The sequence below is a fragment of the Mauremys reevesii genome, linkage group 5 (genome assembly GCF_016161935.1).
Source record: "Mauremys reevesii isolate NIE-2019 linkage group 5, ASM1616193v1, whole genome shotgun sequence".
Lineage (NCBI taxonomy): Eukaryota > Metazoa > Chordata > Testudines > Geoemydidae > Mauremys > Mauremys reevesii.
In genome coordinates, this window is record NC_052627.1 from 17,575,882 (window position 1) to 17,590,673 (window position 14,792).

Consider the following 14,792-nt stretch of genomic DNA (forward strand, 5'->3'; position numbering starts at 1 on the left):
TCTACCATGGCACAAAACAAACCTCTGAAAATTTTTCACACAAAACCTGGGAGACACACACACTCATCCAGCACCACCCCCACCTTCCCCAGAACAGGCAACAGCCCAGTGGTTATGGAGTTCACCTAGGATATGGGAGACCCACATTCAAGTCCTTATTCCAAATCAGGTAGAGCAGGGATCTGAAACTGGGTCTCCCACATCCCCGGTGCCTTAACTACTGAGGTGCTGGCTAATTAGGTGTGGGGTATCAGACTCTCTCTCTCTCAATTCAATCCTGAGAAACCTTCCTGATGAAAGTTTCATCAAAACAGATGTTTCCTTGAAAAGTTTCAGTTTCAATGAATCAGCTTTTCCTGACAATATAAATGTTTTGTCAAAAAATTCCCAGCCAGCTCTACTACTGAGTGAGTCTGAGCCAACCCTCAACAACAGAAAAGAATTAGCTTTTCACTGGCAATCGTAGTGGACAGGGTCTGTTTTCTTTGCTCTTCTAAGAGACCAGTTTGCACATCATATCTACAAAATAAAGTCAGCCTGTGTCTGCGTCGAGGGAGTCACTTCAGAATTCAGTACTAACCTGATTACATATGGAAGGCACACTATAGTACTAGCACACTTGATTTTTGCTCACATTGCACTACTTCAGCCAAAAGACAGTAAGACTGAACACAAGGAAGACCACAGAATCTTTACCTTCCTATGCGGGAAGCAGATCTGCAGTCATGCCTCCCTAAAACTACTTCGGGACTCAGGCCACAATCGCCTTTCAGAGCTTTGCTTCCCAACATGCTGAAAAATAGGCTTTCGATACGAAATAAGCTGCTATAAACTTTGGGGCTGGTAAAAGCAAAGGAGTATGAGGCTGTAGTAAAGAACATTAACATTATGTCTTCCAGCTGGGGAATGATGTGGACAAGTTAAAATGACCTTTAACTGTGACAGGAAGGAAGGAAGGACGGAAGGATTAGAGATTTGACCACAAAGTCTGCCCTTATCTTACTTTTTTGGTCTGTATTTGTGACAAGTGCAAACATTTTATACAAGGTTGTAGTGCCACCAAAAACAATAGTTTACTAGCCATAGAGAGCAACTTTTGAAAATTTGAGATGAAAGACTACCTGGGGAGAGCAAGCTTGATATCCAATAGGTCATGCTACTTTCAGATGAAACTTAAATGATCAAAGAATTGGAAGGGACCTCGAGAGGTCATCTAGTCCAGTCCCTTGCACTCAATACAGGACTAAGTATTATCTAGCCATCTCTGACAGCTATTTGTTCAACCTGCTCTTAAAAATCCCCAATGATGGAGATTCTATAACCTCCCTAGGCAATTTATTCCAGTGCTTAACCACTCTGACAGTTCAGAAATTTTTCCTAATGTCCAACCTAAACCGCCCTTGCTGCAATTTAAGCCCATTGCTTCTTGTCCTATCCTCAGAGGTTAAGGAGAACAACTTTTCTCCCTCCTCCTTATAACAACCTTTTATGTACTTGAAAACTTATGTCCCCTCTTCATCTTCTCTTTTCCAAACTAAACAAACCCAATTTTTTCAATCTTCCCTCATCGGTCACATTTTCTAGACCTTTAATCATTTTTGTTGCTCTTCTCTGGACTTCCTCCAATTTGTCCACATCTTTCCTGAAATGTGGGCCCAGAACTGGACACAATACTCCAGTTGAGGCCTAATCAGCTCGGAGTAGAGCGGAAGAATTACTGCTCGGGTCTTGCTTACAATACCCTTGTTAATACATTCGAGAATGATGATCGCTTTTTTTGCAACAGTGTTACACTGTTGACTCGTATTTAGCCTGTGATCCACTATGACTCCCAGATCCCTTTCCACAGTACTCCTTCCTATGCAGTCATTTCCCATTTTGTATGTGTGCAACTGATTGTCCCTTCCTTAGTGGAGTACTTTGCATTTGTCCTTATTGAATTTCATCCTATTTACTTCAGACCATTTCTCCAGTTTGTCCAGATCATTTTGAATTTTAATCCAATCCTCCAAAGTACTTGTAACCCCTCCCCACTTGGTATCATCTGCAAACTTTAAAAGTGTACTCTCTATACCATTATCTAAATCATTGATGAAGATGGTGAACAGAACCGGACCCAGAACCGATCCCTGCAGGACCCCATTCATTATGCCCTTCCAGCATGACTGTGAACCACTGATAACTACTCTCTGAGAACGATTTTCCAACCAGTTATGCACCCACCTTATAGTAGCTCCATCTAGGTTGTATTTCCCTAGTTTGTTTATGAGAAGATCATGCGAGACAGTATCAAAAGCCTTACTAAAGTGAAGATATACCACATCTACTGCTTCCCCCCATCCACAAGACTTGTTACTCTGTCAAAGAAAGCTATCAGGTTGGTTTGACACGATTTTACTTATCACCTCATTGTCTAACTAATTTCTTAATTATTTGCTCCATTATCTTTCTGGGTACAGAAGTTAAGCTGACTGGTCTGTAATTCCCCGGGCTGACCCACACCGCCAACTGGTAGTCATGTCTATTACATGCAGTCATTAAAGATCTCTTTGAATATATATCTATTTAAGAAGAGTAGAGGTTTACTCCCTATCCCTCATCATTAGAGAGAGAGAGAGAGACCTGTGAAGCGTTTGGGGCCTGATCCAGTGAAGAACTCCTCAGTTTCAATTTTGCTGTTGTGTTCCTGTTAAGCATCATCTCACAGGGCGTGAGGAAGCAGCACTTACTGATTCTACCTAGGAGTGCTGTCAAACACACAAACTAAGCAAACTGCAAGAAGGAGTGACCGTCTTCTCTGAAAGCTTGAAGTTAGAGCAATCATAGGTGTTAACAGATAATTTAGTACCCATTATTGTTCTCAGCCAGAAATGTGACTTGATGGATGAAAAATGATTTTAATGAGACACCTAGAGATATCCAAGGTTTCTTCTTCTGTATTACGCTACTGAGATATATTTAATATTACTCCTTAGAAAATATATTTTCTAAGGGCACCAAATTGTAAATGGTGGCATTGTGCATTCATAATAAAAGATCACAGTGCAATCATTGCCAAAGCCAGAAGGGGGTCGGAGATGAGAATTCCCTTGTCTGTACTAAAAGATTAGCACAATAAAACTGTCTGTAACCCGGAAACACTCATATTGTGTGGTAGTATCAGGGCTTGAACTCTCTGTAGGCAGTAGCTGCTAGACATGATCATGCACACACACGCCTAAGCATTCCATCCAACAGAGGGCACAGGTTTTCATAATTGTTAATATTGTGGCAGGACAGACAAACATGATGTAAAACTTAGAAACTGAGCCATTGGTTAATTTAAATAAAATTTATAGAGGACTTGGGAATTGTATGTGATCCTGTACAACTTATATGTACAATTCATGACACATTACTTACAGAAAATAATAGGCTGAAAGGATCTCTTAGGTTAGTGCTGAACAGATCAAGACTTCTATTTTGATATAAAGCCATTTTTCCTCTGGAGCATAGGAGAGGACTCTTTCTTCATTCTTGGCATAAACAGGGAATGGTTTAAAATCTAAAGGGGTTAGATGTACATTCACCTATAGCAATCAGAACTGATATACAGTAATAAAGTAGCTCCTTGATTAAAAAAGATGCCCTGAATAAACAGGGTCATTGGAATGCCTTCCATTTCTTTTAGAAAAGTCCATACATTGCTACGTTGTGTGTAAATATGTCTGTCAGAGCAATGGCCCATAAAAGACTGACCTAATTTTCTCAGAGTCTGCCAACCGAAGAGGAAAAAAGGAACAAAAAAAGTTCCTGTCCTGTCAAGTCAATACTGAAATGCTGCATTTACACATAACAGATGCAAGCTCAAAAAAATAAAATACAGGCACTAATACTTTTTCTGCTCATCCATCCCACTTCCATATACCTCCCCCACAAGCAGCTGTCAAGGAGGCAGGGAGAACAGAGTTTCCTGAATGGCAAAGAGAAACACTGTTCAGAAGCAGCACAGTACAAGCACTTGTGTGCAGGCTACATAGGCCACATTAAGGTGTTGGGCTGGAATGATTAAAAACAGGACAAAAAAAAAATCTAGATTTCAGTACAATCATCCAGAATGCTACTACAGTGCCAGTAAAGCAGGACATCTGAGCCCTCTGATCAAAACAGTTTGAACATTCCCTCTGTGCTGTTGGTGACTCAAACACTCCAGTGTTGTACTATAGTGGATGAGAACAAGATTGCAGAAACAGCATCAATTCCTGGTGGCCAGAAATGGAATAAATTACAAAAATAACCACATGGTATAAGTTCCACTGTGCTGTTCTACTTGGAGCTCTGACCTACGCATGCACACAAATACTGGACATGTCAACTTTGTCAAAACAGATATGCCAATAAAAGCTACTGACATTGAAATACAGGAAGTGAATAGAAACAAAGTGAAGCTGATGAGAATAGTTTCATAGTCCAAGAAGAGAAAGCTACAAAGAGTAAACTATCAATGAAAGGAAAGAGTATACAGTCTTTCAGTTGTGAACACAGGAAAGGGGATTATTTTTAAATGTTATTGTTTCATGTCAGCAGTCTCCCTTTAATACTGCGTGTTTTTGTTTTTGTTTGTTTTTCATTCACAAGTACAGCTGTTCTCCAAGCAGCTTGTTTGTTCATCTTGAAAACCTCTTTAAAACATCAACACTGCACTTCTTGCAAGGTTCAATGAACTTCACTTAGATGCAACTATCTTAAAACAGAACCAATCAAAGATGAAGGGTTCATACCATGGAGATTTGGCCAGCTGATGAAGCAGATCAGTGGCACAGTTATTCTAGAGGTAACTATATATCATGAGCCTCCAAAGATCCTGGAGGTCAGCCTGCTGCCCATTCTGTAGTGATTTGCAGGATGAGTTTTCTTGAAAAGCATGCAGCGTGGCCTCATGCAATGAAATACCGTCTTTCCTGAACAGCAGACTGCATGGGAAGTAATAGCTGCTTTTTGAGGTCATTATTTATGATCAGGCAGCTGGACTGGAAGAAGAGATTTCCAGTGACAATTGGTATGGAGATGAGTAAAAGGTAGGGGCTTTTTGGTAGCTCAAAATGTATTTTCCCTCCATAAAGTTTCTCATATGGATTTTCTTCCTAATAGCTCTACCTTACAATCAACTCAAGGTGCACTCTGATAAACACCTCCCTAGTGTGGGTTATTTTTTATCCAAATAAAAAACAAGTATATTTTTGCCCTAAGACAATTTATCTGACTCAAAACATTTAGAATTCTGCTGGAATTGCTGGGCCCAATGGGCTTTGCACTCAAAGAAAAATATATAGAGAGGACTCTGGAGATCTGTGGTTGGCGGCCCATACCCCGATTGGGGTGACGGGCATGAGAGAGAGAGAGACTCAGAGTGAGTTTTACTAAACTTGATGGAATCAGGGGAGGATTTGCTCAGCATTCCACTAACTGTTCCTACTGAACTCAGTGACAGACTTCCGCCAAACACTAACCCTCCCTCGCTTCCTATAGAAGGATGGGCTGTTCATTTCTCCTACCATGTAGTGAAGTTTTGTCTGCTGTCCTATTTACATACCTTAGAGACAACCAACATCTGTGGGGTCCAGTAAATTGCTTTTCACCATGACAAAGAAGTTTGCCACAGGAGACCATCAGAGTAGTAACAATAACCATAGGGTCATAACAGTAATTAATGTTATTAATATCATGAATACTGACCTATTTTATGTGACAGAGGCACTAACCTTTGTAACCCTGACCCAAGTCAGTTGACTAGGGCCAGAAAATAAAGTTCAGTTTCGCCAGCAAACTTTTATCACTGGAGTGGATCTGCATTTGTTTGCAGTGACAGAGACCTTTATAAAAAGCCATATAAAAATGTAGTCAATAGGGAAATAAAAATGAGGTTAGGTTAGGTTAAAGCCTAGTCCTGATTCTGCCACTTACTTCTTGTATAGCTTTGGACAAGTCATTTAATTTCTCACTTTCTCATTTCTCCACCTATCAGCAAAATGGGGATAATTATATTTTGTTATTTCACAGGGTTACAACAATTCTTTATACCACAAAATCATTTTACAGAAGGTGCTCTACAAGCATATTATATTATTCATGCCAGGTACATGTTACTAACTTTGAACATCAAGCTCAACATGGGAGAAGTCCTTCCGTGACCTCACAAAAGCAAGATACTATTGAATTAGAGAGATGTTGCTCTTTATACTAAAATGCTGGTTCATGTTTGTCTTCATTTTGTGAAAGCTACAATGATTTTTGTACACCATTTTCGCCTTTATAATCACAACTGACAAGCAGGTTGTAATTTGCAACTACAATCTGTAACAGGATTTAACAACAGCATTTATAAAAGCCACATTGAACTTGTCCTAGCTAGGATTTAATGAGCAAACTTCTCCCCTCCACTTAGCTGATGCAGGGAAGTGCTAAGGGCAGGTTTGAGAAATTGCCATCTTATTTCACCAGAAGTAAGGCAAAGGTTAACAATCTTCCTCCTTCCGCCCCCCCACCCCCCTTCAGCACACCTTAAATATTCATGACTGATAGAGAGTATTACTGTAGCTTAAGGCAAGAATGAGGAATTCGCTCATGAGACAAAACAAACAATATAGCATTGTACAAATTAGTATCTCCTCTAAGGGCTTATTTACATCCAACAATTGTACCACTTTAACTATACGGTACTGATGTAGTTAAAGCAATATAATCCTTCCTATAGTGTGGATGCAGTTATACTGGTATAAAAGTGCTTATACTAGTTTGGCTTATTCCCATGTGAGAAACAGAATAAAGTTACACTGCTATAACTGCATCCACACTAAGGGATGTATTAGTATAACTATTTCAGGTTTGGGGGTATTTTTTAAATCATGCCCATAATTTTATCAATACAAAAACTGTGTTTAGACCAAAAGGTAAGCAAAGATTGCTCAGATTCACCTGTGGGGAAAGCAAGTACAACTCCATCAGGATCTATAGTAATGATACTTGTTTATACCAGGGCTGAATTTTCTTCCAGTGATTTTTAGACTCTGTCTAGTCTAGGGAAAAAGGATGCTTCCCTCTACCCCCACTAGTTAGCTCTAATCAGCTATTTTAATTCAACTGAAAACCTCACTTAACACCAATGTGGACACAGTTCAAGCTAGCGCAAATGAAAAAAAAAAAAAAAGCACCTTTTTCTTAGTCTTGACAAGGCCCTATTTGAAGAGAAACACGCACACTGTCAGACTTCATTTGTTGGTTTATTTCCGCTGCTAGTAACTGGTAGCAGTTCCCATGCTCAACAGAAGGTGGATCCTGGCTCTCTGTTTAAAGGGACAATGAGACTTTGATCCAGTGATTCACATTCGATACAGACCAACACAGCTACCACTCTGAAACTATTCATAAAATATGGTATTTAACAAACACATACAGACTCTGATGGTGAAAAGATCATCATCAATGCTGGCTACTGGTCTATGAATACTTAAAAGTAAGGAACAACCTATTACAGGGTGTACAGGTATAGTGAGAGAAGCACTACTTGAGTGATGAAAGCACTTGACCTTTGGCCCCATGCTTTGCTACATACTGAAGGCATGTGATGATCTCACAACAAAACTATGCTTTGGAAAACAGATGATTAATTAACAAAAATGGGAAGGATTTTTGTTAATTAACTGAGTCATGCAGTTGTTCCATAACTTCACAGGAAACCTTAGCTGGATTGCTCCCTTAATTGTGTCCATTTTCTAAGTACATATAGTCACACTGAGGCACCTTACTGCAGTGATTTAGTTTCTTTAATAGTCCTCCTCCCCATCCTCACAGCAGCAATAATAAAGGAGAACTTAACAATGCCTTTTGGCCAGAGGTGGATTATTTCTCTTCTGCTCATAATGTCCCCATTGTGACTATAAAATTTGTTAGGGAACTTTTGTTTGCAAGTTTGCTTTCCAGCACAGGACCAGAAGAGGATCGAGAATTTCGTTGCACACCCACACCAAATGACAACAAGCATTTTCTAGTGTTTTAAAAGACAACTCCAAGCAAGAAGAGCACACAAGTTTAGTTTCAGCAGAACTTATTTAAATACAGATAGCTACAGTAACTCCTCACTTAATGTTGTAGTTACGTTCCTGAAAAAATGCAACTTTAAGTGAAACAATGTTAAGTGATTCCAATTTCCCCATAAGAATTAATGTAAATGGAGGGGTTAGGTTCCAGGGCAGCTTCCCCTACTGTGCAAGCATCAGAGGCGGGGGGTTCCGCCCACTCCACTCCTTCCCCCAAGCCCCTACCCTTGTGCTTTCGTGCTTGTCCTCCCAAGTGGGAGAGAAGGAGCTACTGTTACTGTAAATCAGGGGTTCTCAAACTGGGGGTCAGGACCCCTCAGGGGATCATGAGGTTATTACATGGGGGGTCACAAGCTGTCAGCCTCCACCTCAAATCCCGCTTTGCCTCCAGCATTTATAATAGTGTTAAATAAATTTTAAAAGGTGTTTTTAATTTATGCGGGGGGGTGCACTCAGAGGCTTGCTATGTGAAAGTTTGAGAGCCATTGCATAAATACATCTACAGAAGGGAGAAGAGTAATAGAGAATAACATGGCCAGAGTAAAGATGTGCAAGAGTGAAACTGATTCCTACTGGCTGTTCCATTCCTAAACCATTTGATAAAATACTTGTAATGTTTTCTTGCTCTGCACTCACACTAACTAGGAGTCAGACTGAGTCAAGCACTGGATGGAACATTGTTTTGGTTTCTCAGAACATGCAGAATTTAAGCTTACATATAAAAGACAAGTCTCTAAGCTTCCTGGTAGTGAATAAAACCTTTGGAGCATGAACCAATGCAGTGCTGTCTTAGCACGCGTGTACGCACACACAGAGAGGTATCTGTGTACCTCTCCTGTTCTACTTCTCAATGGAGTGAAAAGTGACACCTATTGTCCTATTTTCAGAAGTGCTGAGCAGACACGATGCCAGCAGAAGTCAATGGGAACTGCAAGTGCTCAGCACCTTTGGAATAAAATACCCTTAATGATTACTTAAACATTACCTAGATATTTCACTACTGATCATTTTAAACAGAAACACCTAGCATTGTGGACAGTACCAGTCTTACACTAAACCGTTTTAAAAGTTTGACTTTGTTACAGTTTATCAGATTTAATTTGCATATTAAAATATCCAGTTATGCAAGATAAACATAAAAAGTCCCATCTATCCTGTAGTTACCACCATACTGGGAGTTAGAACATTAGATGCTTGCAGTGCTGTAGCCTAGTTTGGCAACATGGTTAACATATGGGTTGTAGTATCTTCACTGCAAAACTAAGCCACATTTTAAAAATGCAGTACACACATTTTACCCAACCCGTCTCCCCGCCATCATCAAAAGTTACAGCATAGACCAGATCTAACCCACTTACATGAAATTGCCTCTTTCAGTAAGAGCCTTTCTGTATTTTATAGTGACATCGCACTGTAAGTGCCACAGTAACAGGTGCAAATGTTGACTAAATTCTCAGTGGAGTAACTAGAACATGGAAAGCCAGCCACTACCAAAACAAGCTGGGGGCTGTCTGACACCATGTGACTGGAATTCATACAACTGCTTCCAGAAAGCTCAGTAGAAAGGGACTGGTAAAGCATGAAACTACACCGGCATTTATCAGAACCAAAAAAAAGCAACTGAGAGGGAGCTAGAAACAAAATGTGCTAATAGCTAATCGATGCTTCCTGATAAACCAGCACTCCCTTCCATCGGTCACCAAGGGTTAAAAACCCACAGCTGACTGTTTCAGTCATACTTATTTAAGAAGACATCCCCACCTCAACCATTAGTCATAGTGCCAATGGAGCGAACGCGGTACCAAAGTCCAAAATAGTTCAGAGGCAGAAATAAGGGTTAGATCTTTCTTATGTGCATTAGGTATTAGTAAAGGTTTCCCAGCATGGGTTACTGGCCACTTGGATGTCCTATAAATTGTCCAACACACTTACCCTGTTTATCTTACGCCAAGATCTCTCTGCAGATTTTACCGGGAGTCTCTTCAAGTGAGGTTTCTGCAGCACAAGTCTGCACCCCAGCTATACGGTACTTCCTTTAAAATGACACAGATTTCCTTACAACTGGACTTTTGAAACACAGCTCAAGTGAAATGAAACTACTGATGACATGTTTATATTATAATCTCCTCCCATGTTATTGAGAAAAGTGTTCTCTTTTTAAGCAAGATACATATGCAAAATATTTTTTTAAAAGCCACAATCGCTACACGCTTTCACCTACCCCTGGTTTTCTATGCGATGGAATGAATCGTTCATTCAGACCCGAGGCTGACTTTTCAGCTCACCAGGATTCCTCACCCTTCCCCTTGTGCACTCTGCGGAGGTATTGTCTCATCCTCAGCCTGCCAGACCCGCGTGTCACCCAGCACTATATTTAGATGTACACACACACACAATGCAGTCACGGTGTTGCTGACTCCTTGGCTTCAAGGAGGGAACCAAAACAACGCCCGCGTAGACGCAATAGACCAGAAAAACACTAGCGGCTCAAGGCATTTAACAGCAATTACACCCTCCACTGAAGCTAGCCGGCGCGTCCCCTAGTCCACTGATCTGAGGTTTTGTCTCGTCATATTCCAGCTGGAGAGAAAAACACGTCCATAAACGCACTTCAGGCCCATCTCGCGCTCCCGCCCTTTTATTTTGCCCGGCCCTACAATAACAATTGACTGCCTCTGCTCTGGCTGCCTGGCTCGTAGGGGAAGCCACGCAAGGCAGGCACGGCGGGGAGGGCATTTCAGCGGCGGGTTACTAGGACCAAGGGGAGGAGGCTGATGGGGGGCCGGGAGGGGACCCGCAATCCGAGGCGCAAAGTAACCCCGGCTCCGCTTGTCTCCCCAAACCCCCCCGGGGCACCGCCAGCCCCTCGCCCCGGAGCAGGAGAGACGCGCGCGCGGCGCTACCCGGGGGAGAAGCAGGAGCCGCCGGACGGTGGCTGGAAACTCCCCGCAAGCGGCCGCGACCTGCTCGGCTGCAGTGGCCGGGCTCCCTCCCCAGCAGGTACCTCGCTCGCTGGCCGGCTCACCCCGCTGCTGCCCCTGCCTCCCTCCCAGGCGTCACTTCTCCGCAGCAGCAGCCGGCGCGTCCTGCTCCCGGCTCGCCTCGGTCCTTGTGCTGCCTGCGGAGCCGCTCGCCGCCCCTCCCCTCTCCTCTCCTCCCTCCGCCCCCACCCCGGCCGGAGCTGGGCCGGGCCGGGCCGCGCCTCCCCGCTCCTTGGCCCGGGCGCAGCGCCCCCTGCTCCGGCTGGGAAACGGTGCCGCTCCGGGAGCTGCAGCTTTGGCTACGTCTGGGCAGCGGGGGGGGTGCGGGTGGGAGCGGCCCCTCGCAAGCCCTGTCCCGCCCTCCCCCCGCCCGTCTGCACCCAGGGGCGGGAACGGGGGTGGGGCAGGGGCACCCCGCCTTGAAGTGGTTTCCAGCATAGACAGGGTTTACAGGTTAGTTCAATGGCTCTCAGCACCCCCACTGTACAAATTGTTACAGCACCTGTGTCCAGATGGGAAAATTATACTGGGGGGGGGGGACCTGCAACATGACCTGATTTTAAACCAGTAGCTTATATATTATAATGCCCGCTGTGGCCACTCATATTGGGGGGGGGGGGATGAGTGCCTTGAGTAGGTGGCCTTTGTGTCGCTTGGGAAGGGGGCAAAGTGCAACGACACAGAAAGAGCCAGTTTCAGGCCAGAATAATCTCCCCTACAGGAGGTTCTACCCAGGGCCGGCTTTAGGGCGATTCAGCCGATTCCCCAGAATTGGGCCCCGCGCCCCTAAGAGGGCCCCGCACCGTCCCGAAGGAGCTGCCGCTGAAGTCCCGCCGCCGTCTTCGGCGGCATTTCGGCGGAGGGTCCTTCCTCCGCGGCAGCGATTGAGCTGCCGCCAAAGACAGCGGCAGGACTTCGGCAGCAGTTCCTTCGAATCGGGCCCCACGGTGCCTAAAGCCAGCCCTGGTTATACCAGTAACAATTCCCACTGTTGAGAAGATAATGGCCTCCAACCCTGCAAAGACTTAAGGTAACTTTAACGTTAATTTTACACATGTCTTCCCTGGGACTAATCACAGTGCATAAAGTTTGGCATATGAGTAAGACTTGGCAGGATTAGGACCTTAATTTGAAGACCATAGGGCAGAGGTGTTGGCCCAGATCCTGCAAACACTAAGGCAGTGATTTTCAAACTTTTGTACTGGTGACCCCTTTCACATAGCAAGCCTCTGAGTGTGACCCCCCCCCCATGAATTAAAAACACTTTTTTAATATATTTAACACCATTATAAATTATAAAGCAGAGTTTGGGGTGGAGGCTGACAGCTCATACCCCCCCATGTAATAACCTCGCAACCCCCTGAGGGGTCCCAACCCCCAGTTTGAGAACCCCTGCACTAAGGCTATGTCAACACAAGCATTTTTGTCTGTAAAACTTTTGTTGTTCGGGTGTGAAAAAAACCCCAGACCTCTGACCTAAGTTTCACCGACAAAAGTGCCAGTGTGGATAGTGCTATGTTGGCAGGACACGCTCTACTCCCAACATCACCACCGCTACTTGTGGAGATGGTTTATTATGTTGACGGGAGAACTCTCTCTGACTGGCATAGAGCCGCTACATGACTGATCTTACAGCAGTGCAGCGGCATCGGTACACTAGTGTAAACATGGCCCCAGATTCAGCAGACCCTTCACCGGAACAGCTTCCCTTTCAGAATCAGGACATTAATGAGTGACTGTGACCTTACTGATGATAAATGTGCTGTGCATCCAAAAAGTTGTTGTGGAAACATTAACAGTGCTCTTTCATGCAATCTTAACTCTGTGCAATATCACTTTTGCTGTAACACCTGTAGGAAATCTGCCAGCAAAAGAAGGAGGATTTAAATTTCTTTTTCTAGACTTAGGGGAATTTTTAAATATATTTGTACATAAAAATTGTATACATTTTGTTGTTTCCTTCCTCTTTCCCCTTTATGTCACTTGTTTTCTTAGACCATGGCTGTACTGATAGACTGTACCAGCAAAAGTACTCCTCGTGCAGATACAGCTATACTGGAAAAGCTACACTTTGTACTGGTATAGTAAAACCGCCCCCACAAGAAGTTGTTGTACAGGTAGTAGTGCTGCTTTGCCTGAGTATAGCTGCATCTACACTAGGGATGTCTGTTGGTTTGGCTACATCAGTAAGGGAATCACATTTCTTCACACTGCTGACTGACCGTAGCTATGCCAGCAGTCTGCAGTGTAGACTTTAGCCTCAGGCACAAGTCTACGTTGCAGACATCTGCATGGAACCCTATTGACTTCAAAGGGGCTCCCTGCAGGCATGGGGATCTGCCCGCCACAGAGCTGCTTCATAAGACGGGGGTTTTAGATTTTAAGATCTTCCAGGCAGGGAGTATGCCTACAATTGGTTTATCTAGCACCTGGCATAACAGTCCCAATCCTAATCTGAGTGCTACTGTAATGTAATAAATAATAACACATTGCAGACACCTTGGAGGATACATGGGTGACTTTGAGAAAGGAACTGACAGCCATAAAATGAAAATCAGGACTGAATGAATAAACATCAAATGGTTTACATAGGGAAGAATAATCAAAAGCATAAAATTAGAACAGAGTAATGTTGGCAAGGAGCAGTGCCACAAAAGGACCTGGAGATTATAGTGAATGATAGATTGTGTCTAACTCAACAGTGCAAAAGAGACAAGGATTACAGCATACTTGTCTGTATTAACTGGACTATCGTGTTAAATAGGTGAGGTAATTCCTCTGCTCTACATGGCATTGCTTAGACCTGCTTTGGAGAATGCATGCAGTTCGTGACAATCTGACAAGAGTTCAGAGGCGAGCAAATATTAAAGGGAGGTTTGGGAAACAGTCAAGGTTTCAAAAGCAGGTCATGTCTGGATTGCTCGGTCAATTTACTTATTTATTCTTCCCATTTATAAAACAATGGCAATCGTGACAATAAAAATTGATTGAGGAGAGGCCTGATAAAGCTCTGTAAATGCATAAAGGAATAGTACACAACAGACTGGGATCAATTAATCTGATTAGTTTGAGGTAGTTGCCACAATTTGCCTTCTGCTCCTCTACCATCCTTGTTCAAAACTGCTTTTCATTAGCTGTCCCCCGGTTGCTGTGCTCCATCTGAGAGTTGGCTGCATTTTAAGAGTGAGGGGAGTCTCGCACCTAGCAGTTTAAATGCTTTGACTTGGCCTTAGTGGTGTGATATTGCTAGTCCTCTCCCCTCCCCTTTAATTAGTAGAAAGCCTGTATATTTTATTCCTCCAACTCTCTCCACATAAACATGCACCAGTTCTGTACATATTCCCTGTGCCCTCCCTAGCCTTTATCCTGTTTTAGCACTGCACCCATCAAGTTAGCATTAGGCTTTGCAGCAGAAAGGAGGAGTAATCAAATAGTCTGGCAGGGGCCTATATTTGGTTGAAAAGTCCCAAGTGATGTTAGTCTTAATTAGGCTTTGAAGTTAGTGCTTCACTGAGGTGCAGTGTGGGGGGACTGATTTCCAATGTTACTGCTGTAATTTGAAGACAATTTTCTGCAAGACAAAGTTATTAGGCTGCGCTGCTTAGTATAATGGTGTCCACACAAGAGAGATGAAACCATTTAATTCAAATGCATTTTAACCTGATCAAGTTAAATTGTTGCAAACTCCTATGTAGACACCCACATTTCGAGTTATGCAGGGCCTATTTTGGTTTAT

General features: G+C 43.2%; 1 protein-coding gene across 6 annotated transcripts in view; it reads right to left on the reverse strand.

Moving 5' to 3' along the window:
• The window catches only part of RASGEF1B (RasGEF domain family member 1B), a 37,665-nt gene extending 26,463 nt beyond the window's left edge, over positions 1-11,202 (reverse strand). For 2 of the 6 annotated variants that reach the window (XM_039540069.1, XM_039540064.1), the window contains exon 1: positions 11,080-11,202. The gene's annotated coding sequence lies outside the window, so the exon portion shown is untranslated. Of the gene's footprint in view, positions 1-9,433; positions 9,457-10,007; positions 10,119-10,296; positions 10,526-11,079 lie in introns of those variants that run through there. The other 4 variants (XM_039540065.1, XM_039540066.1, XM_039540067.1 and 1 more) reach the window with 4 other exon arrangements.
• Positions 11,203-14,792: the final 3,590 nt, after the last annotated feature.